General features: G+C 44.5%; 1 protein-coding gene and 1 pseudogene across 5 annotated transcripts in view; one reads left to right on the forward strand and one right to left on the reverse strand.

The window, feature by feature from the left end:
• The window catches only part of LOC119258941 (proteasome subunit beta type-5-like), a 40,456-nt pseudogene extending 35,784 nt beyond the window's left edge, over positions 1-4,672 (reverse strand).
• Positions 1-22,661, forward strand: part of FGF14 (fibroblast growth factor 14) — a 477,163-nt gene that overhangs the window by 60,213 nt on the left and 394,289 nt on the right. The gene's annotated exons all lie outside the window — the stretch shown is intronic.

A 22,661-nucleotide genomic window follows, 5' to 3' on the forward strand; every position in this document is an offset into this window, starting at 1 on the left:
ACCATTTGTGCTCTGCTTTGATATCTCTGGGAAGAGACTCATGATGTTTCTTCTTTTTTCCTTCATCTGTTCCCCATGGGGGGGTGACAAGGAGCTCCTCCTGGGTGAGAGACCCTTAGATCACATTCCAGTATTTGTCCTAAATCTTTTCGTTGATCCTCCCTACTCCCTTTATTCTACCCTTTGCTTATAAAGAACGTTTCTTGTTTTCCTCTGTTTTCCAGATAGTACTACAGTTGTCCTTTATTAGATCAAAGGGATTTTTGGAAGTGATTTGGCCATGGGGCTATGAGATAGCCATCATTGCTGGTGCCAAGCTTTAGGTGTTCTCTGCCGGTACCCCTCCCTAGCCTCCTCCTTTCAAGTATTGTGAAGCATAGGTCCTGACAGATATGTCAGAAGGTTGCTAAATGCAAGGGTGGCATGTTCGGCCTTATTTACGTTAATACAGATATTACTGAAAACAAAGAAATCGGTACTGATAGTTGATGCAGTTTTAGAGGGCTGAGAGCTTTCCTAGGCTGGATGCCATTTCCTGGCTTTCTTCAACTTTATTTTGATGAAGGGAATTTGAAATATGCGCACAATGCCTGTCAGGTCATTGTTCTTTTCACTTTTTTTCAGTTTGCGCTTATGGATTTTGCTGCACACTCTACACTATGTTGAGTATCATTCTGGTTCAACACATGAGCTGGGCAGAATCGTCCCTTTGGGTCTGCCTTCCATGGGGGGATAATTGGGCTTATTATCTTGATTTTTTGGTTCCATTCATATTGTATAGTTTGTCTATTTTACAGTTTATGGACGTTCTTTTTCAGTCACGATCTACAGGACCCTGGAACATTCATTTCTTCATCTGCAGTTCTTTAGTTTTCTTTCCTTTTTTCCTTTTTATTCATTTCAAAATGAATAAAGATTCATTAAAACATAAAGATTTAGTTTTAAAATTATTTTATCATTTAAAATTATTTGGAGCTGCTTTTTTTTTGGTGTTCCTCTTCCTCCTGTCAACTTAACCCGGTTTTATAATCAACCAGGTAATAGATGAGTCCTTTTTTCTCTCATCAGAGAGAATGGTGCTAAATAGACCATTCACCATCTATGTTGTAATCTTATTTCCTCTTATGAATTTACAAGGCTAAGGAGAGCATAAGAAGGGGGGTCAACATCCTGCTCTGGTTTTGACTTATTTAAGTTGAACTCAGACTCTGGAACAATTCTCTACCTGATTTGCTGACAGTGTCACTTGGCAAGGCTCGCCTAGTGGCTTTAGCATATTGAAGTGACACTTTGAGAACTATTTGGCTGCCATATTTTCATTGCAGAAATGTCTTTTCTCTAGTTGCTTACATTTGATGATTTTATTATTGTTCTAGGGTTTCTGCGCTTATTCTTTGCCTTTACTTGTTATTTGAAATGAGTCTTTGAAACACGACTTAAACAATACTCATCATGATTGTGATTCGCCTCCCATTTCCATCCCACAAATTATAGCCGATGTATATTTTTCTCTTTCCCCAAGAATGCCCAAACTGAAGCACAAGATAGTTTTATTTTGCTTTTAGTTATCGCCTGTGTCCATTGGAACAATGTGAAACAAATGGTGTTAAATTTTTTTTTTGAACAAGCTTTTTTGTGTGTGGTTACACCAGACACTCTTTATGTCCACTCAGGTACATCAGTAAACGGGTGGACTGAAACAAACAACCAGTCTGCCATCCTTGGGTTTACATCAGTTGGGGCAGGTGCGGGGGGACAAAGTCCAAAACAAACCTGGCAGGGAAGTGTAGTATACAGGAGCCGCGCAGGTGGTCGTGCCCTGAGAAAGCATAAAGCAGGGTAGTGGGACTTGGGGTTGGGTCGCAAATTTAAATCTTAAATAGTAAGATCATTGTAGGTCTTTCCAAGAAGGTGAGGACATTAGCCGGGCACTGTCTGGAAAATGGAATTCCCTGCAGCAGGAACCGCCTGAGCGTGTCCATTGCCCAGACACGTGACACCAGGGTGGCCACGGTGGCTGCGGGGTGTGAACGAGAGGGAGCACGATGAGGCAGGACCACGAAGGAATTGCTCACCGAGGCATGATCTGTGGGTGAATCACCCAAAGCGGCTCTGTAAGAACTGTTGGCGTTCTTGTCACCGAAAGGAGAGAAAAATTAATTCTATAGTAATATTTTTCTAATTTTTTTTCCTTCTGTTGGTAACCTCGATCTGATGAGACACTGCTCCTTTTCAAATTTCTTTGGAAAAAACATAATTTTAGCTGTGATTAAAATGTGGTACAATCTTTTCATCTTGCTTGCATGGTCTAGGCTGCGCTTCCGTGGGGTGATCATTTGGGAACTGTTTGCGGAAACCTGGTGCCATCTCTGCTTTTCAGGATGCTCATATTCTCCGAGTGTCTTCTTTTTGATATTCTATGATTGCAAAGTTACTTTTCTTAAAAAAAAAAAAAATCTTTTGATTGTGTGGTGTATTTTGGACCGAGAATCACAACAGAGTTCCAAAAACTCACCTTTAGCATTTAAACTGTCAACAGGAATAACAAATATCATTTAGTGGTTAGCAGACAATGTGGTGAGTGAAAAAGGCCTTTTATTTAATGACTTATTATTTGTATGTGTTTGTATTTGTGCTGTGCTTGGAACATACAGAATTTCTCTAATAAAAGGGCACGGGCAGTCTTCATCAGAGGAGAACCCAAAGAGCTATGTATGGACAAGACACTTCACCTCGTTTAGCCTCAGTTTCTTCACCAGTAAAGCCAATCCCATAACTGTGTGGTTGTTTTGAAGATTAGAGGTCATCTGTGTGAGTGTCTGGTGTCTGGTGCTGAATCATGACACCAGCAACTCTGCCAAGTGTTGTGCGTGGGGAAGAGGAGAGGCTTCTTGCCCTCCATCCTGTGAAGTCTGTAGAGTGGGGTTCTGAGGTTAAGCATTCAGAATTTAACAACCCTGAGTGTTGTCTTCCATGCCAGGGTAAATTTGTTGCTTTCCTCTGATGAGGTCTCAGTCGTGGTGGTGAAGCAGGGTAAAGATGTTATTGCATCTCTCACTTTTCACCGCATAACATCAGCCAAGGATGCATATGGGAAGGCCTCACCTGTGTGCATGGGCTCACATAAATCACACACGTAGAACATGCACGCTTCCTCCACTTGTGATCCTGTGAAGATGCCAGTGCTTTGTAACTGCAGGTTCCCGTGAGCAGTGGTGGGGAGACCCTGTGAAATAATCGCTGATCTGGACTGAATTTGTTTCCTTTGGTTGTATGTAAAAATTGGAGAGCAGCAAATGAATGTCAGAACTTGAATTTAAGTCCCCCACAGCTAAGATATTTTATTGCTACCAGGAATTAATCTTTTTTTTTTTCTTGGTGATTGATGGGGCAATAGTAATGGCAGGTCATGTATCTTTATTTCACTCAGTGTCCAGTGGTTCAAAAAAAAAAAAAAATCAAAGGCGGTTTGTTAAGATCTTACTGTTTATATTTACAATGGAGCCAGTAACATTTTTTTTTTTAAAGAAAAACTCTTGGTAAATTGAGTCTGTATTGCTGCACAAATAAGGTTTTTGTCCTTTATGATGTTATCAATGTCTTTTCAATGGTTAAGCCAGTTTTTTATGGATATTTTTTGTTAGATACGTCATTTGAAAATGATGAAACAGACTCTTAAATGGTACCCAATTAGCCTGTTTCATCCATGGCAAATACAGCAAGCAAATAAGAAGCAGGTTAATGAACTATAGAAAATCCATCCTATAAATCCTTTTTAACTACATATAGTCTTGATTTCATCTGAGGACTCAGAATTCTAGGGATTGTTAGAGAAATCTGTGTCTAATGCAGCCTAAAAGGTCTCCAATTGATATGTAGCAAATTTTTCTCAGTATTTCTTATATACTGGGATGTGTCAAATGCTGCTGACACACTATTAACAATTTATAAATTGACATCGCAGTAACTTTTTTAATCTTACACTTGGGCAAAAAGATGGAAAAAAAATCATTGGCATCAATGCTAATCAAATTTGTGTTATGGGCAGGTCACAGGGCTTCTATTTCACCTTTATAGAGTCTGCCAGTTACAAAAATGCTGGCGTAAGGATCAGTTTGTGAGAAAAACAAGGACTGAGAGGTCAAAGTAGAACATTTATCTAGCTTTAATTTTGTTTTGTTTTTAAATTCACTTTGAGTTTTTTTTCGGAATTAGAATGCATGTGGATTTCGTTATGGGAATGTAGGTTTGGAACACATCGCAATGTCTGTTTTAAGAATGATTTAAACACATTTCAGTATGAAACAATAAGTGTATTAATCTTCTGCAATTATAAAAGATCCGTATGGGTTTATATTTTACATTATTTTTGCAATTTTACCTCAAGGAAGTCAGATGGGGAAGAGGAGAGGAGATAATAAATCACACCTTCATTTACAAGTATGAGAAGACAATTCTTAGGCAAATTTTGGGATATTTTTTAAACACTGCGTGCATCTCAAGAGTTCAATCGATAACCATGGACATCCTCCAACTTCATAAATGCCCATGACTCACCACCACTAAAATCATGGCAGTTAGGGGCTCCCCAAAGCTGCAGGAATACATTCTCCGTTGGCATTGTGTCTAATAGTTCTTTCCCATTTGTAACAGGTGTGCTCGTGAACTCCATGCCCGGGTAAATTTGTTGCTTTCCTCTGATAAGGTCTCAGTCATGGTGGTGAAGCATGTTTCCCGGAAATGACAGTTTAAAGTTACTAAATTGCAATATTAAACTACTGAGTTAACTGCTCAGGAGTTCATCACAACATGCTGTGCATCTTGGCGTGACATTTAGAAAGGAATATGAAGGTGCGTTTAGAAAAGTAGTGCTTTTTAAAAATTTTTATATATTTTTTTTACATCGTTTTTCATTTTTGCACAATGTATGCATTTTCATCTTGGTTATAGTCCCCATACAATTCCCAGCCCCCCTTGTTTTGATCCTACTCCCTTCTTCCGCCCCCCCCACCACCGTAGTATGTCTCTGGTTTATAGTTGCTTGTTGATTTTGATTTGTACTTAGAAAAGTAATGCTTAAGCTCTTCCTGGAAGGCATTTCTCCAATCCTTCATCTTTTTATGACAGTGGACACAGAAGAGGAAACTGCTTGCTGAGTCCCCCGGTGGTGCTTGGGTGCTCTAGTGCTCCGGTGCCTCTGGGGTCCTGCTATTTCAGGCTCAATCACCTTGCCCAGGTCAGGCCACTCTGACCTGGGTCTGCCTTAGGGAATTTGCTCTCTTCCTGGTGCAGTTTGGATTGCATGTGTAATTTTTTGATTTAAGGACACTTTGAACCTTTGCATTTGAAGACAGTTAAAATGTGAAGTGGGTTCACACCTGTGAGTATGGCCCATGTTAAAAAGAAGCGAGACAACAAGTGCTGGTGAGGATGTGGAGCAAAAGGAGCCCTCCTACATGGTTGGAGGGAAAGCAGACCAGTCCAGTCCTTATTGAGAACATTTTGGAGGTTTCTCAAAAGATTGAAAATAGATCTGCCATATGATCCAGTGATTCCGCTCCTAGGTATCTACCCGAAGAATGCAAAGTCACTGCTTTGAAGTGATATCTGCACTCCTAGGTTCATTGCAGCACTATTTATAATAGTCACGTTATGGAAACACCTCAGCAGATAAAGAAGATATGGTATACATGCCCACTGGGACCAAAAAGTGACATCTTGCCGTTTGCGCCAACATGGCTGGACCTGGAGGGAACGATGCTAAGTGAAGGAAGTCAGACAAACACTGGGTGAGTTTGCTCAAATGTGAAATATAAAGACACAAGACAAAGTAACAGACAAAACAAAATCAAAACAGATTCTAGAAATTTGACTTCAGAATCGAGGCTCCCAGAGGGGAGGTGCTGGCCAGCGTCTCTGCTCTGCTTCCTGGACTGTCCTCACAGGCCCCGTTTTAAAGAGCCCAGGTTGCAGGAGTTGCGCCACCTCCACGCCAGACTCCTGTTATGCGCAAGAAACCTGATCCTTTTTTTTCTCAGATTGTCTGAGAAAGGGAGTCTCCAAAAGAGAGAAAACAGCCACGAAAGTGTACACATTGGGGAAGGGTGGGGAGGCACCCTTTCCCCGCTGGACACACTCCCGCCCCGAGACAAAGACTCGGGGCGCAGTCATGTGGCCGCCCCGGTGCAGAGCCAGCTGAGTGCATGCTGGGTCATGTCCAGAAGTGTCTGCCGGTCAGGAAGGGTCCACCTGGGTCCACCTGGATGGACACAGGTCATTGGAAACTTGTACTGTATAATTCTTGGCTGACCTCTGAAGCTCACTTTTTTTTTTTTTTTCCTGTTTGCAAGTTGCCTTTACAGCCTTTCATCCAGACTCCCACATTGGGTCTGTAAATCACGCCTCCTATTTTCCGTCACTAGTAGGACTGGGACTCAGACCTCAGACTCCTGAGGAGCTTCCAAACCATTATTCTTTGGAGTACTCCGTAGTTTTGGGAGCCTGTGTGCAAGTGTGCACACACACATACACACACACATCTCTCTCTTTTTCTCTGTCTTTCTCTTTTTCTCTCTCAGAGGCACACACACTCATATTTTAAAAATGGAAACCATGTAGGTGTGCATGCGTCTACAGATACTCTTGAATAAGTGCTCCAGAAACAACCAACAATGAACTTTGTAGACTTAGAAGCTACCGCTCAATGGCACTTTGGGACCGTCAGGGAAGGGACACAGTGACACACATGGCACTTAACACATCTTCACCGGTCACCTGTCTGTATCTGTCCAGTCGCCGTCCATAACTACGACCCTAGGAGTCCTCCCCAACCTGCCCGAGCCTGTAGAGCGAGCTGTTCCCTAGTTGACGGAAGAACTCAGGGGCCCCGCCACTGACTTGAGTCAAGTCCCTGTAGATCCAGAAGGACCTTCCTCACGTGGTGGCCATCACTGCTCTGTGTGGCTTGTGGCAGTAGCAGCAACGCTGCCAGCTCCCCTCACTTCATGCTGACTGTGGGCCAGTCATCCTCACGGCCTGTGCAGTGTCCGCTCCATGTGCTGGGGCGGGCAGGTCTGGGAGAGCCTGCGTGATGTCTCCAGGGCTCCGAGGAGGGCCGCCCTCCCAGGGCCAGGCCCAGATCTTCTCTGGCTCTCTGGGCCTAGTGGTCTGGAGTGAGGTGTGGGTGGCAGAGCACCCTAGCACCCTAGCAGAGTGTGCCGCCCGCTCCTCAGTCCAAGCATGTGATTTCCGACCTCTGGCAGCTATGATTAGACATGTAATTGTGCACCTAAATTTAGTCAGTCATTTGCATATGTAATTAATTATAATATAGTTAGTTCTCTCTGGCCTCCCTTTCCTATATATCACATTACTCAGACACTCTCATCTGACACTAAAATCTTTTTTATAAGTACGTATGACATTTTGAAGGATAAGATTAACTGCTATTTATAGCACTCTAACTTCAAATTCAGAGCCTTCTGCTGTGATCAGATGCTAAGAGTGCCTCAGTTTTTCAGGAAACTGTCTCAGAAAGTTATTCACAGCAGCAGCTTCTTTCTCAACAGTGTTCAGTGCTCAATAATCCCGAAAACTGGATCACCCCACACCAGATACCTCAAGCTAGCTGGATAATCCTTGCCAAGGGAATCCTTGCAACCAGTGAGGATTATTCGTTCATGTCTTCATTTATTTACACGCATGTATTAAATACCAGCCATTGTGATGTGGTAATCCACAGGTGGTGGTTGATATCACCATGGTGTTTGGGTGATTTCTCCCAAATTTATATGTTGATATTCAAACCTCCAGACCCTGAGAATGTGCCCTCATGTGGAGATAAGGTTGTTACAGGTGCCGTTGTTTGGCCAGGCTACAGTGGAGTAGACTGGGCCTTTAATCCAGAATAACATGTGTCCTTCTACAAAGGGCCCATTTAGATACAGACACACACTCAGAGAAGGTCACAGAAAGATGGAGGGGAGATCAGGGCATTGCTTCTGCAAGCCAAGAAACACCAAAGATGACCGGTAAGCCCCCGGGGCCAGGGTGGGCTCTTATGCCCCGCAGATAGAATCAACGCAGCTGACACTTGATCTTGGACCTCTGGTCTCTAGACTGAGGGACAGTAAATCTCTCTTGGTTAAGTCCCCACTTATGGTACTTTGTTAGGGCAACCCTAGCAAGCTAGCACATCTGGGTACCCAGCTGGGGTTGGGCAGGGCACCCTCAGCTTGAGGGTTTATCATCGGGACCCTCTACTTCGGGCAGCTCCTGCAGAGCCCAGGCATCTCCCTCGGTGGTTTGTCTGCACAGAATGGCCAACAGGCATATGAAAAAATGTTCAACATCACTTGTAATCAGGGAAATGCAAATCATAACTACCATGAGATACCATCTCACACCAGTGAGAATGGCACATATTAAAAAAACTAGCAACAACTAATGTTGGCGAGGGTGTGGAGAAAAAGGAACTCTCCTGCACTGCTGGTGGGAGTGCAAACTGGTCCAACCACTATGGAGAGCTGTGTGGAGATTTCTGGACCTACTAAACATAGAGCTTCCATAGGATCCAGCGATTCCACTCCTAGGTATTTACCCAAAGGACACAGAAACATCCATTCCAAAGAGCACCTGCACTCCTATGTTTATAGCAGCACTGTTTACAATAGCTAAGCTTTGGAAACAACCCAAATGCCCAAAAACAGATGACTGGATCAAGAAGATGTGGTCCATATACACCATGGAATATTACTCAGCATTCAAAAAAGATAAACACATGCAATTTGCAGCAACATGGATGGCGCTGGAAGGGATCATGCTCAGCGAAATAAGCCAGAAAGAAAAAGAAAAATACCGGATGGTCTCACTCATAGCAGGAATCCAGAAAACTTAAATAAGGGACCAGGAAAAAGATTAACTATAAGAAAGTGAAAATCAAAATCAACAAAAATCTATGAACCAGAGACACTTTTGGGGGGGTGGGTGGCGGGAGGGGAGGGATTGGGGTCAAAATGGGGGGGTTGAAATTGTATGGGGAATATAAAAATAAAATTTATTATTAAAAAAAAAAAAGAATTCTGGCTCTTCCCAGGAGTTTAAATCTTCCCACCTTGGTGCCTTGAATGGCCTTTGGGAGCACTGAGGTACTGATCCTTTCAGCCCCCAGGTATCAGGGAGGGCCCTGGGCTTCTGGGCCTCCTCTGTTTACTGAAAATGCCACATACTGTTACCAATTTTTAGATGAAACTTAATGGTAAATAATGGAGAAACACCATTCTTAGCAATCAAAGCCAAAGCAGCCAACTTTGACTGGGATCATGCTTGGTTTCCAAGGATCCAGCGTGAGAGCCAGGGCACAGCACACACAGCGCTAGGCTTCTAAGTTCAGGGATTTGCGATCAGGCAATTGCTGTGGCAGGCTAGGTTGGGCTAAAGGAAAAGTACTGAAGTTGAGAAAAGATATAGGAAATAGGGAAATTTATGGGAAGGACCTGACAGTAGCCAAGCAAGAGTTTCCACTTGGTCAAACCAGAATTTGGAGGCTGACTGCTACCCAGGCCTAGTGTGGGAGCAGGCGATCGCGGTCATGAAGATCACTCTGAGAGACAGGGGCTGCATGGTTTCACCTGACTCAGAGGTTATGTGACCAGCCTTAGAAAAAAGGTAGTCAAAATTAAAAATGAATTTTATTAAAGAGGTCTGCTAGAGGAACATGAACAAAAATCAAGTTCTATGAATATCACGACTGAAAAAGAGTGTCAGTGTTTGTAACCTTTGCACACACACAGGGACACACACAGAGACACACGGGGTCTAAGAGAGTACTTTTTGCAAGCTAAGTATATTTTGTTTAATTTTTTTATAGTTCTGTGTATTTTAATATATTTAACCTCATAGTGTATTTGCCTGAGCCATGGCACCGAGCGTTCAAGACAAGGTTTTTACATGTCCTGTCCTTGATGTCCTTACAGAATCTACGCTTCTTGCTTGCACTCTGGAAAACCTATTGGGATGCAAGTGACAAGAAGGATGTGGTCGAGGGTTCATTTTGAATCTTCTTTAATTTATTTGAAATACATCATCAACAGATTTTAGTGTTAACTATTATTGGTTGCATCGTTTTAGAAACATGGTGCTCCTGGTTGTGTATAATAGCATGCCATGGAGTCTTAGTTGAGAACTGCAGCTCAAGGGTCAGGAATTTAGAATTGAAGAAAGTAAAACTTTTTCCAGGCACACAGCATACTCTATTGTCAGTTTCTGGTGTGTCGCAGCCCCCTGGGTTTAATATGGGACTCCGGGGAGGCTTGGCCTTAGACCCTTGCCTCTTGGCGGGGCATATTTCCTCTTAATCAGACCGTACTGGTCAAATACTTTCTTTTTCCATGAACAATGCAGCTGTGGGACTGCATAGTACTTACTATGCATCAAAGTAGTTATGTCCTAGTTTCTGCTCTTTCACGGTGCTGATATCTTCATGAAAGAGTGCAATATAATATACAACACATTTTTTTTTAATATCCTGGGATATTGTAAAAAGGAGTAATTTGCTAGAAAGGTAAGAAGAGGGAATTAAGGCTTTAATAAATCTGTGTTAGGCTCACTGCCTTGCTGTATTTGAGGTCTTACCTAGTTTATTTCAGGCCCAGTCTTCTCCCCAAGGTCCACAGGACCCAAGCTAATATATTTTAGAGGCATGTTATTTGGGACAGAAAATTCCAACTCTGGTTTTGTGATATGCTAAGGGCTCCTCAACTATTTCAGGAGGGATTATAAAATATCTCAAAAGAAAATGCAGTTTGAATTTACGTTAATAAACAGATGCTCGCCGTGGAGTCTGAGCATGAGACATTAAAAGGACCAGCCCCCAGTGAGCTCAGTCAAGGTGAACAAACAAAAACAATAAGCAAAAAGGCAGTGTTCTAGGTTCTGCTTAGAGGAGAGGGTTCAGGCAGTTCTCAGCATGAAGTCAGACTTGAGAGATGGTGCTAGTCTTCCCTGCCCAGCCAGGATGCAAGTCGGGAGGCATCATGGGGACTGTCTCTTATGTCCTTGTAAATGTGACTGGCTTTTAGAGCAATCTGTATTTCTTTTTTGAAAAGATCCTGAAAAGTTGTCAAAAAGGAGTAGCAGGTGTTATAATATCTTCTCTGTAGCTCTGATCTCTTCGACCTATTTATTAGGGAAGCGGATGGGTGTATGCATACACATGGCTGTAGGTAGGTGCATATATGCATATTATTTGGATGCTGTATATCATATAACATATTGACATGCATTCTATAAGAATGCTTTTGTCTCTAGTGAGGCATTACGCTTCCTCCTAAATCCAGAAGCACCAGGCCCTCCCAGCAGTCATGACCAGGCCTGGGTCTCAAAGCCAGGTGGGAAATCCCTAAGCACTGAGGCACACAGGATGATTTTTTTTTCCCCCTGACAGCAGAAATTAATTTATTGTCGAACTCTGTGGTGGTAACCACTTTTGAAATAGTGCTTGGCATTTATTTACTTGTATGTCCATCCACCCATTCATTCTCCAAGTGTTTCTTCAGAGCTTATGAATAATTGCTTTGTGAGTTACTGTGATAATAAAGTAAGGCTACCAACTCTCACAGGGCAGGGATGGTTCCTGTCAGTTGTTGGATCCTTGTACCTAGAACACTCGCCGGGATCTGCAGCTCCTCAGAGCATATTGGGTTGGTTGAGATGACCCAGACTCTGAAGACATAGGGAAAGCCCCTTTACTTCTGCACATGGACATGGGCCAGCTGAGGACACGCCCTGAAGGAACAAGGGCTGCTTGATTTTGTACATAAAAACCCCTTTGGAATACTCGTGCATGGGAGGGAAGTTCTGTTTACACAGAACATCTGACCACAGAGACCTTGGCAGCTCCTTGAAGCGCTTGGCTCCCCAGGATGCGGGGCGAGCCACGGCTCTGCTGCTCCGCTTGGATGCTGGTGCTGTTGCCTGAGCAGAGGGAAGGAGCTCCGCTCTCCTTTCCTTCCCTCTCCCAGGGAAGGCGCCATTGCATCGGGAGGCCATGCTTCATGGGCTCGCCCGCCCTGGAGTGCTCGCGTGCATGGCACCAGCATCTTGCTCCTTGGGTGTCGGTTGTGTCTTTCTGCCTCCCCTGGCGAGGCTGTTATGCCACGGCTGCATTTCCTTGGCTGGGTGATGATGGACTGAGCTTCGGTAGTTTTAGAGAAAAGTATCGGTGGTCAATAAATCCTTTGGCGATTATTGCCTTTTAAAGCTCGTTTTGTTTCCTGGTCTAGAACAGCCACGCGTCCCAAGGAGATGGGGCTCGGGGAGCGCTTGGACTCGGTATTTCTCTTCCCCGGGCTCTGTGCAAGACATCATGACGACTGATGACTCCGGCTGATTTTCTATAGAACATAGCCTGAGAGGTTTTGCTGGCTGTCTCCTTTAATGAAAAGAAAAGAATTATTCCTCTTTGGATTAGAGATGAAAGGAGACGTTTTTAAATGCCATTATCTTATTAATTTAAAAGCCAATTAAAACCCAGTGGTTTTCACTGGTGTTTTCCTTAGACAACTCCCACAGAATCTCCGGTCCGGACCACTAAGTGCGGTTCCCACACTGCACACCCCCCCATTCCCTGAGACATCTGGCTTGTTCCCTGCTGGCCTGTCCCTGCGAATGGAGTCCCTTCCCTCCCCCCGCCCCCCAGCAATGGCGATAAACCCCTCCCCTCTCAGATGTTCCCTTCTTGGGCTTCGACAGCTTCTGAGGCCTCCGCTTCTGTTGTGATTTGTGCAGAGACCAAGCACACTTGTGTTTTCACTGTTGACACGCAGCCTCCCCTGCCCTGAGCTCTTCCAGGCTCTGGGCTGTGCCCCATTCACAGCTGAGGCTCAGTGCCTCCTTGAGCATGTCGGCTCCGTCAGCGGCAGCCTGGCCCCGGAGCCTTGCTGTCAAAGCTCTGAAGATGCTCCACCGTCCTTGAACTAAATTTAAATTTGCCCCTGTGGCCGCGGCTCAGGCAGGGCCAGGTGGGCCTGGGGCCACCACAGAGCAACTCCTGTCTTTCTCAGGTTTTGTCCCTTTACCCACCTTCTTTTCACACAGCGTGGGGGAGCTCAGTACTGAAAGGGAGATGTAGGGCTGTGGGCCGAGACCAGAACCACCAGCGCTTTGATGGGCAAGAGACACTTCTTTATTCTCAGTTGGTTTCTGAGGACATTGTCGGTACCCAAAATAATCAGCAATAGTTCCTGCTGTGGGCAACTTTCAACCCTCTGCCCTGAAGAGAAAAATAAACTCCAAGTATAAATAAGCATGGTTATATTTTTCCTAGCCTAGCACCGAGTGTCTTTGTCAGTGACAGCTGTCCAGGAGGTAGCTGGGATACTGAGGAGGACCAGGATGAACGGTCGGGTGACATCACGCCAGCGCTAATGGTCTGTGGGAAAGAGTTTCTGGTGGATTTGATTTGCTATAGGATGTACAGACATTTCAGACCATTGTCCTGAATTTCAGCCCTGTTTATTATTTTTTAAATAGGATTTTTTGGGGGGTGACCTTGGGTGATTACTGCATCCTCTAACACAGATGAATATTAGCATCCAGAGTTGGTTGCAAGAATCCAGTGAGACTGTCAGTGACTCCTCTTTGAAAACAAAATGTCAGCATTGTCCAGATGTAGGCTGTCCAGATGTGTTGTAAGTTCTCTCCCACTTAAGATATTTTTTTCTTGCTTGCATTTAAATGATTACCCTGGTTCCCTTTCCTTGCCCAGGTCTTCTGCATTGTTCAAAGGTTATACAGTAGCAATACAGAGAGGACCGCGCTGCCAACCGTGGCACACCTCACAGAGGATGGAGTCCTTTGTTTAGCCGGTGGGGAGCTGAACCTCCAAGTAGAAAACTCTAGAAAAGCCAGCCTCCCTGGCAGCTTAGCTAAACTGAAACTTAGGTGACTTGGTGCTTTTAAATTCAAAATGTATTAACCTGTAAATAGGAAAGAGAAAATAGCTCCTACTTTGGAAAGTAGAGGCAACAATCTCCCCTGCTTCCCTCTACCTCTGACTGTTTTTGGAGACAGCGCCCTTGTGTGAGTTATGGTTAAGCAATATGGGAAAATATGAGACCCTGATCATACTCAAATATTTGTTTCTGTTCAGTTTGCCTCAATATATGAAAGACGCTTTTCAGTACCTCAGTCAGTTTTCTGCTTATTCTTACATGTTATGGGTTGGTATTTGCTGCATCCTCCATGTTTCTAAGGACGGGAGCACAGAAGGGGATGATGTGTCTGCTCTCAGATCTGCTCGCGGGTATTTGAGGCGAGTGTGGTTGTGGCCGGGCTTAGAGTAGCTGGGATCTTTGTTGGCCCACACACGTAGTGTTGCGCTGTCTTCTTGCTTTTCTCTCCTGGCTTTGCCCATTCCTTATCCCTTCTGCCTGCCTCCGCCCCTCCCCTCCTATCCAGGCTTTCCATTTCCTTGTGGCTGGTGTGGCAAGACTTCTGGATCGGAAGGGTGGTGTTGCTCCACCCCTCCAGCCTGCCCCACATTCATGAAGTGACTGTTAAATTGGCCAGATTCTGCTTGGGGAAGTCCACATACTTGCCAGCAAGGGTGTTTGTGGCTCATGAAAGACAGCCTTCTTTTCTGGGGAGAATCATTGACAGAACTTCATTTTGCTTTAAAACACACCCACAGAAAAGGTGTTTTCTGCAGCGCTAATCAGATAACTGTGCCTAAGAGATCACAAAGCTCAAGTCTCTAGAGCCCAGAAACCAGGGCAAGAGAAACTCCTAATGCATTGTGATCTGTTCATGACCTTCTTAGAAAAGAACATCTCACTTCTCACTAGGGAATGCGTTTTCAAATGCCTCTCTCCTCACACCCTTCAGAAAGAGTGAGCCTCTTCCCTTGGACCATGCCGAATCCCATGAATGGAAGAACACTGAATGGAGATGTAGTCAGAGCAGTGAGCGTGTTGAAAAGGCTGACCAAATCCTTTCCGATTGCGTGTGCGTGTGCGTGAGTGTGTGCGCGCCTGTGTAAGAGGACGGAAGTGGGCCATATGGGACACAGCCGGTCATATCAACAGAGGGACTGCTGGCAGAGTAGGAGGACACAGGCTCGAATTAGGTCATGGCCTGGATGCAATTCTCAGCTCCTGAAGATGAGACCCTGGCAGTCACTTCCCACCCCCCAGGGGGAACAATCTGGTCTGGCATCTGGCCCCATGTGACTGGTTAACTCCTGAGAGAAGGCACCTCAGACCCGGTGGAGAGCAAGCTTCCTTCCCCTGGACCCTTGGACATCTCATAGACAGAGGACAGAGGCGTTTTCTGGCACTTAGAGGAAAACCAAACAAACAATCCAACAATGAAAAGGGGTTTTATTCTTCGTCTTCCTCTAGTTCCTGGCCTGGAAAGACACTTTTCTGTCCCTCGTGGGCACCAACCCAGAGGACAGAAGCGACACAGATGCGAATGGAAGTGCAGCTCCGACTCAGAGAGCAAAGACTCCCTTCTGATTTTAAAAGTCAGTTCTCTTCTCCTCTAATAGTTAGCAACGCCCTGCATTCCTTGTGCTGCCCAAGGTCACTTCCCTTTTTCAAATTTGAGGATTCTGTCTGCCTGTTATTGTTTTTCATTTGATTGATAATCCAAATAAAGAATAGAAAAGACTCTAAGTGAGGAAGAGGAAGGGTGTGTGTGTGAGTGTGTGTGTGTGTGTGTGTGTGTGTGTGTGTAAGGCCACGTCAGGCAAGAATGAAACTGGGCTCCCATTTGCCTCATTTTCCACTTGTGGGGCTGCTCAAGTCCTGGGGAGGTTTTCCCGGTTCAGAGTCATGCCACTTGAGGGCAAACCCATCTATGCCAGGACCACAGAGCTACCAGAGAGCAAACCTGCCATGCATAGGGTGAGAAAACGAAGCTAAGTTGGTGAAGTGACAACACAGGGTCACAAGGGAACGCGAGTCTTAGTCTTCTCACGAGCAGTGTCTAGGGGTGGGTGAGGAGGAAGGGCATGGAGAACTCATCGGTGATTTCCACGGACTGCTAGATTCACATTTAACTGGCTCCGGAGTAACTGCGGTTCGGAGACTCTTGTAAGTGCCTGATAAAGATTCAGGAGGACTCTGCCATCCCCTGTGGAACAGAGAGGGAATGAACCCCGACCTGACCTCTGCGCAGACTGTTATTATTTAATTATGTAGCATTTTCATTAGTAGCGTCGTTTTAATTAATGACTGTGCCGTTGCAGCAACTCCTCCAAGACTGCAGTAAACGCCAGTTCCTAGCATTCCGTTTACTCAGCGTTGTGGCTTTCTCCTCATTCCTGCAGTTTAATTAGTTTAATTTACTTCCTCATGATTCTATTCTTTGTGCCCAAACTGCATGATCCTTTCGTGCAGGAAAAGTCACCTGTGGGCACTCAAGTGCAACTTTCTCCACCGTTTTGGACCGGGTTCTCTCAGGGTCAGGCGAATCCCCTTTCCTCGCTGGTCCCGCAGCGCGGGCTCTCGGCTCCTCACCCAGGCTGGCCACGTACCCACTCACGGGTCCCCTGTTCAACTGCTTAGTGAATGCCTTTACTGCGCTGAGAAAAGCAGCAAGGTTTGGAAGCTTTCCAGAGCCTCCTTTGTGCTCGTCGGGAACCGTGGTAGCATTTGCAGGCGAGCTGAGTGTTGGGTGAGTTTGGTGCAGTGCAGCAAGCTTGTATAATAGCCCGCGTTGCCACTGGGATCGCTCATTGCTCCCCTTGAAAGAGTGGGAAGCTCCCGCTCTGTGTGTCGCCGTGCGAGGGGATGTGTGTGTATTATATGCATGTATGCATTTGTGTGGGTGCATGTTTACTGTTCTTTAAATCCCATTAACCAAGTGTCAAGTACATCTGCGCTTACTTAGCAAGGTTACTATTTTTGGTGTCCCATTTTTATTCAGGTCTTGGAAAACTCACTACATTTTTTTGCTGATACTTTGGAGTGCTCTTTTTTTCTAGGGTCAACTATACCTATATACATATTTATACAAACAATGTTGCATACTATATACATAAAAGAAGCCCTCCTACTTTATATGCAGGTGGCTGTGGGATTTGGATATTTACCATCAGCTGTCCCCGATACCGTTCTGTGTGCCAGGCCCCATGCCAGGCCCACTGTCCAGCACATCGCCTCTGTCTGGACATTCTTCTTGTGCAAGGATAGAAATCAGAACTAGGAAGATATTTGAAATGTTGTAGAGCAGTCCTTTTTCTTTTACAAAAAAGGAGCTGGAAGTGAACTAGTGCAGTGACTTGTTCAAGGTCACTCTGATAGAACTGGGGCTAGCAGCTGGGTCTGTTGACTTTTACTATAACTCTTTCAATGTGATTACAGTGAATTTTTCTAGAGGATAATGAGAAGTTATTGAATTTCCCATTAAATGTCCTTTAAGTTTCCTGAGGGCCATGGCTGTTACCCAGATTGTTGAAGCTCTTTTCCTTTGTCTTGAAAGTTGAGCCAAATGAATATACTTAGAGAAATCATACCTGTTTAGGTATCTCTGCATGCTCATCTTATTGATTTGTATATGGTAGGCACTCAATAAATGATAATTGAATCAATTTTGGAGTCAGAATTGAATGAAAAAAAGGGAAAGTAACTGAAGCTTTTTGTTGTTGTAAATACAAATATTCCCAGTTGTGAAATTGGCATATGTTAAGCCCACCCTCTGCCAACAGAGAGGATCTTGAGTGTCCTTTGGGAGAGATCTGGCTTGATTCAAGTGTTTGGAAAGCTTTCACTAAAATACTTCTCTGGAGATTGTTCAGTAAAGGACATGCTCGAATAGCTGTACATTTCTGTGCTAGCCCTGACATACCAAACTTTTCTAGAACACTCTGGTTGCTAAAGAGGTTCTGTTCTGGGGTTGGTTCTCCCCTTAGCTGTTTGTTAGGAGATGCTCAATGAGTTGTTGAGCCTATTCCAGGTTCCTCATCTACAAAATGGGGTCTATTGGGGCGGTGGTGCATATGAATGGGGAGCATCTAGCCTGGTCCCTGGCACACCGCGTGCTCCGGATAAATGCTCACTTATGTGCCCTCTTCCTGGCCAGGGCGTGTTACCTACCTTCTCTGTGTCTCAATTTTCTTATCTGTAAAATAGGGATAATTCAAGAAGCTGCCTCAAGGTTGTTGTGGGGATTAAATGTATCCACACATGTAAAGTGCATAGGAAGAACTTGTCACCTGCTAACATACCTATCTGCACACGCTCAGATGTGTTAGGGATGCTCTGGCACATAAAGCACTTAGCACAATAGCCAGGACACAATGTCTGCTCAGTAAGTAGACACATGTCTTATAATTTACTCTGCCTCCCCTTTCAGAGCTGGTCCATAGAAATAAATGATACCACTGTGACTACCTTCCTGGAGCTTGTACAGTATTTAGTTTTAGAAGACCAGGTTATAAGCTTGGGCTTGCAATTCCTTCAAGAAAATTGTTTGTGCAACAATTTTCTATTATTGCTATAACTTATTACCATAAAGTGGACAATTTAGTTGTATAAAAGAGTAGAAATGTATTCTCTTACAATTCAGTAGGTATCAAGTCCCATATGGGTCTCATCTGTCTAAAATTAAGACCTCCAAGGCTGCATTCCTTTCTGGAGGCTCATTCAGATATTGGCAGAATTCAGTTCCATGAAGCTGTAGGGTCTAAATCTCTACCTCCTGGATGCTTGACCGCCAAGGACCACCCTTAGCAGCGAGCAGCCTTTCTCCAGCCCTCACATGCAGTCTTCTGGACCTCAGAGCCCAGTCACAGGGCACCCAAACTCACCCCACACTGCCCTCAACCACCGTCAGGAAATGCTCTCTGCTTTTAAGGAGATGTGATTGAGACTGGGCCTACCTGGATCACCCAGGCTACCCTCTCATTTTAGACCTTAACCTTGATGATGCCTGCAAAGTCCTCTTTGCAATGCATGATAACAAAGGCACAAGTTTTGGTGATTTGGATGCAGGCATGTTTGTGGGGAGACACTATTATAAGCCACAGTGAGAATATAAAATAAACACCACTGGCCTAGGAACCTGCTTCACTGCAGATAGTTCAAAGTGTGCCATGGGTTCTAATTTTCTTTGTTCAAAAGTTGAAGAGCCTAAAGACTTTGCCTAAAGACCTGTTCATTATTCATGGACCCTTAGAGTTACATTTATTTGATGGTTGCTCCTTGCTGGTATTTCCTGCACACAGTCTTATATCTTAGAAGTTTCAGGTTTGTGGAATAGTGTCTACATTTGTCTTGTCAAAAGTCCACCGTCCGTCGGGAGTCCTTCTACGTGAGGATCAGGCTCAAAGGTTGTTTTCATCATGTCCTGCTCAGGACATAGTGCCCTGCTCAGCCTCTTTAGACTCTGCTTCACTTCAGAATTTAGGGCTCCCCTCATTTCTCATTGTCTTCCCCTCTGCCATCCCTTATGCTCCTTCCCTGTGCTGTGGCATACTTTTCCTGCCTTGTAGTTGTCTGTGTACATGCCTGGGTCCCATGGCACTGTAGCTCCTTCACAGCTGCCTTTGTTCCTTCAACTCCTTGGCATCCCTAGTGCCAAATACAGTGCCTGATAGAAGAGAAGCTTGCAGCAAGTGTTGATTGTATTCCAATGCATTGATTAAAGATAAGTATTTGTCTAATCTGTCACTCCGATGGAGTCTATTGGCCAAACACACAATGTAAAATTTGAGACTAGAGGCAGAGCCATAAATAGACACAGTTTTGGTATCCTGGGGGTTTGGAGCATTAAAGTGATGCCTGTCTACCAGAATGAGTTGTACACCCCCCAGGAAGAGATGAAGGCTCAATGCTTTATTTGAGGGCAAGAGAGGCCATGGCAAGTATTTTAACTTTTATTTCCAAAAAGTTTTCCCAGAGCTTCAAAACAGAAACCAAATATTATCTCAGGTCTTCTGTTTTCATTTCCAGGCTTACAATGCATCTTTCCTGCAATGAGAAAATTATAGGGAAATTTTACAAGACTGGGGTACCTCAAGACTGAGGTAAATTTTGGCAATATTGGGTGCCCTATAAGTTGGGTGCACAGCCTTTCATCTGTTTGCTTGAATATCTTATATCCATCAGTTGGCAATTTGAGTTTTTTTTTTTTTTTTTTCCCCAACAAGTCCAAGGAGAACTGATATCAGGTAAGACCCGGTCTGAGTTAAGGCCCCAGAAGGATTATCTGAGAATGACTGACGGCATATGTGAAATGACTTATGTTCACATATCTAGTTGCCTAAAAAGAACTTATGCATATATAGGAAAGTACCACGTGTACAGATCGAATCGCAATGCCGTTCTGGTACCAAGTTTTCAACCTTAAGGTAGCTTCTGCCTTGGTCCTAATCTAGCTATTTTCATCATATTCATGGCCTGGAATTGTCTTTAACCTGTGCTGTACTTCAATCTTCAGCTTCTGTCCTAGACAGCCTACTTCATTGGGTGATTAGTATATTTTAATTCCGAGCTATTGCTATTTAAAGCAAAACATTAGTATCCTTTCTTCATGTTTCTCAGAATTCAGAATTTACAGTTCAAAAATCTTTGGAGCTTGTTTTTTCTATAGTTTAAGCTATTTGTGCTATTGAACAAATTTATTAAATGCAAACATCCAGGGTTCCACTATTAGTTGGCGAATAGCCTTTAAAAAATCCATAATAATGGGGCCTCCCTGGTGGCGCAAGGGGTTAAGTCTCAGCACTATGAAGCTTCAGCAGCCACTGCAGAAAATCTCCCTCCCTGGCCAGGGAGCTACCCACATGGAGCAGCAGACCTCTCTTGTCTTGCCCGCTGCTCCCTTCAGCAGTGTATTTCAGTAGATCTGCCTGTTCTGCTTCCCACTGTGTCTCTGGTGAATCCTCTCACCCCCCACACCTCTGGCCTATACCTCAGGTCTCGTATGTATAAATAAATAAATTTTAAAAAAGAACCCATAATAAAACCCTTAAGCTTTGTAAAAAACGGTACATCCCTGTGTTAGCTGTCTTACATACCGTGTATATTCTCATTGCCAGGTTAAATCTGCACACCATTTTCCTTGTCATGGGACCCGTGACTTTTTAGATGAACATTCTTTGCAAATGGATTTGGTATAAGTATTGTTTTACTTGTCTTTTGCTGCATAACAAATTATCCTAAAACTCAGTGACATAGAAGAAGAATAATCATCATTTCTCACAGTGCTGGTGGATCAGGAATTAAGGGAAATTCTAGCTCCAGGTCTTTCATGAGGTCACAGTAAAGATTTTGGCTTAAGGTGCGGGCATCATAGGTCATCTGGGGCTGGAGCATTGTCTTCCACGATGTCTCATGCACGTGGAGAGCAGGTCCTCATGGCAGGAGCCTCACTTTCTTCCTCTCTGGACTTCCCCCAGAGCTGCATTAGTGTCCTCATGGTGCGCACACTGGCCTCTTCCATAGTGAATGACATAAGGGTGCAGGGCAGACCTTGCAATGTTCTTTAGGACCTAAATTCAACCACACTGGGCTGCCTATTTAATATGGTGGGGGGCTGTAAAACCAGGTGCATGCCCAGATACCAGAATCACTGCAGTCCCCTTGGGGAAAGGCTATCACACACCCCTTCATCTCTATTATCCCTTAAGCCTATTTGACTGTGTAACTGTGCATTCTGCATACTTAGAAAATACGATTTAAATTTAATTAGTCTTGAATAGAGAACTCATGTCCATCAGGAGTGAGTAGAAACAGTTTAACAGTATTGTGGTTGACGTGATTGGAAATAGGGCGGGATTCAGCATCAGAGTAGCAGCAGGAATCTGGGTCATAAGACAAGTCCAGGAAAGAGCAGGTATTGAACCAGGCACATCACAGGGTGGCTGCTCCTTTGATCAGTGGGGTTGAGAGGTGAGGTTGGAAGACAGGACTCGGCAATGTGTCCCAGAGAGGAGAGCAAGAGGCACAGCTTGCTCTTTTTTTTTTTTTTTAAGATTTATTTATTTATACATGCACTGGGTACAGTCAGAAGCGCGGGAGGGTGAGATAATTCACCAGAGCAGAGTGGGGAGCAGAGCAGGCAGAAGGACCGAAGTACACTGCTGAGGGGAGCAGCGGGTGGCAGGAGAGGTCTGCGCGCCATGTGGGACCCTCCTCCAGTGGCCGGGGAGCAGCCGGGGATCGAACCGGCGCTGCAGAGGCTGCGGGCAGCTTCGCAACCCAGCACTCAACCGCTGCGCCACCGGGGAGGCCCACAGCTTGCTCTTTATCCTCAAGGAGGATGCTAAATGTAATGGCTTTTCTGGTTTATGCATGTGGAGATGGTGAATTGGGTTAGTAGTTCCTTGGAAAATGGAGTTTAACAACTTGAACATTAGCAGCAACAAAGACCAAGTACCTTTTTGGAACTAAATTGAAACTCTGCTAATTCTAAAGTTCTAGCAGTGGTATCTTGCCATTTAGCAAGGCAGTGAATGCAGTTGTAGTAAATGTCTCAAATCTCTGTCGGTAAATACCGTGCTTAGCAATCTAGATAGCTTTGGAACCTGATAAGTTATTTAGTGCTGTGTCTGCCATGTGGAGTTTGGCCTTTAATGGCCCTAATTGCTGGTGTTTATTAAGTGTTGAATACACACTGAGGTTCATTCCTGCAACAAAGCTATGAGATGTGTGGAG

The sequence above is a fragment of the Talpa occidentalis genome, unplaced genomic scaffold (genome assembly GCF_014898055.3).
Source record: "Talpa occidentalis isolate TD23 unplaced genomic scaffold, MPIMG_talOcc4v2.1 talOcc4.5, whole genome shotgun sequence".
In the NCBI taxonomy this organism is placed as follows: Eukaryota; Metazoa; Chordata; class Mammalia; order Eulipotyphla; family Talpidae; genus Talpa; species Talpa occidentalis.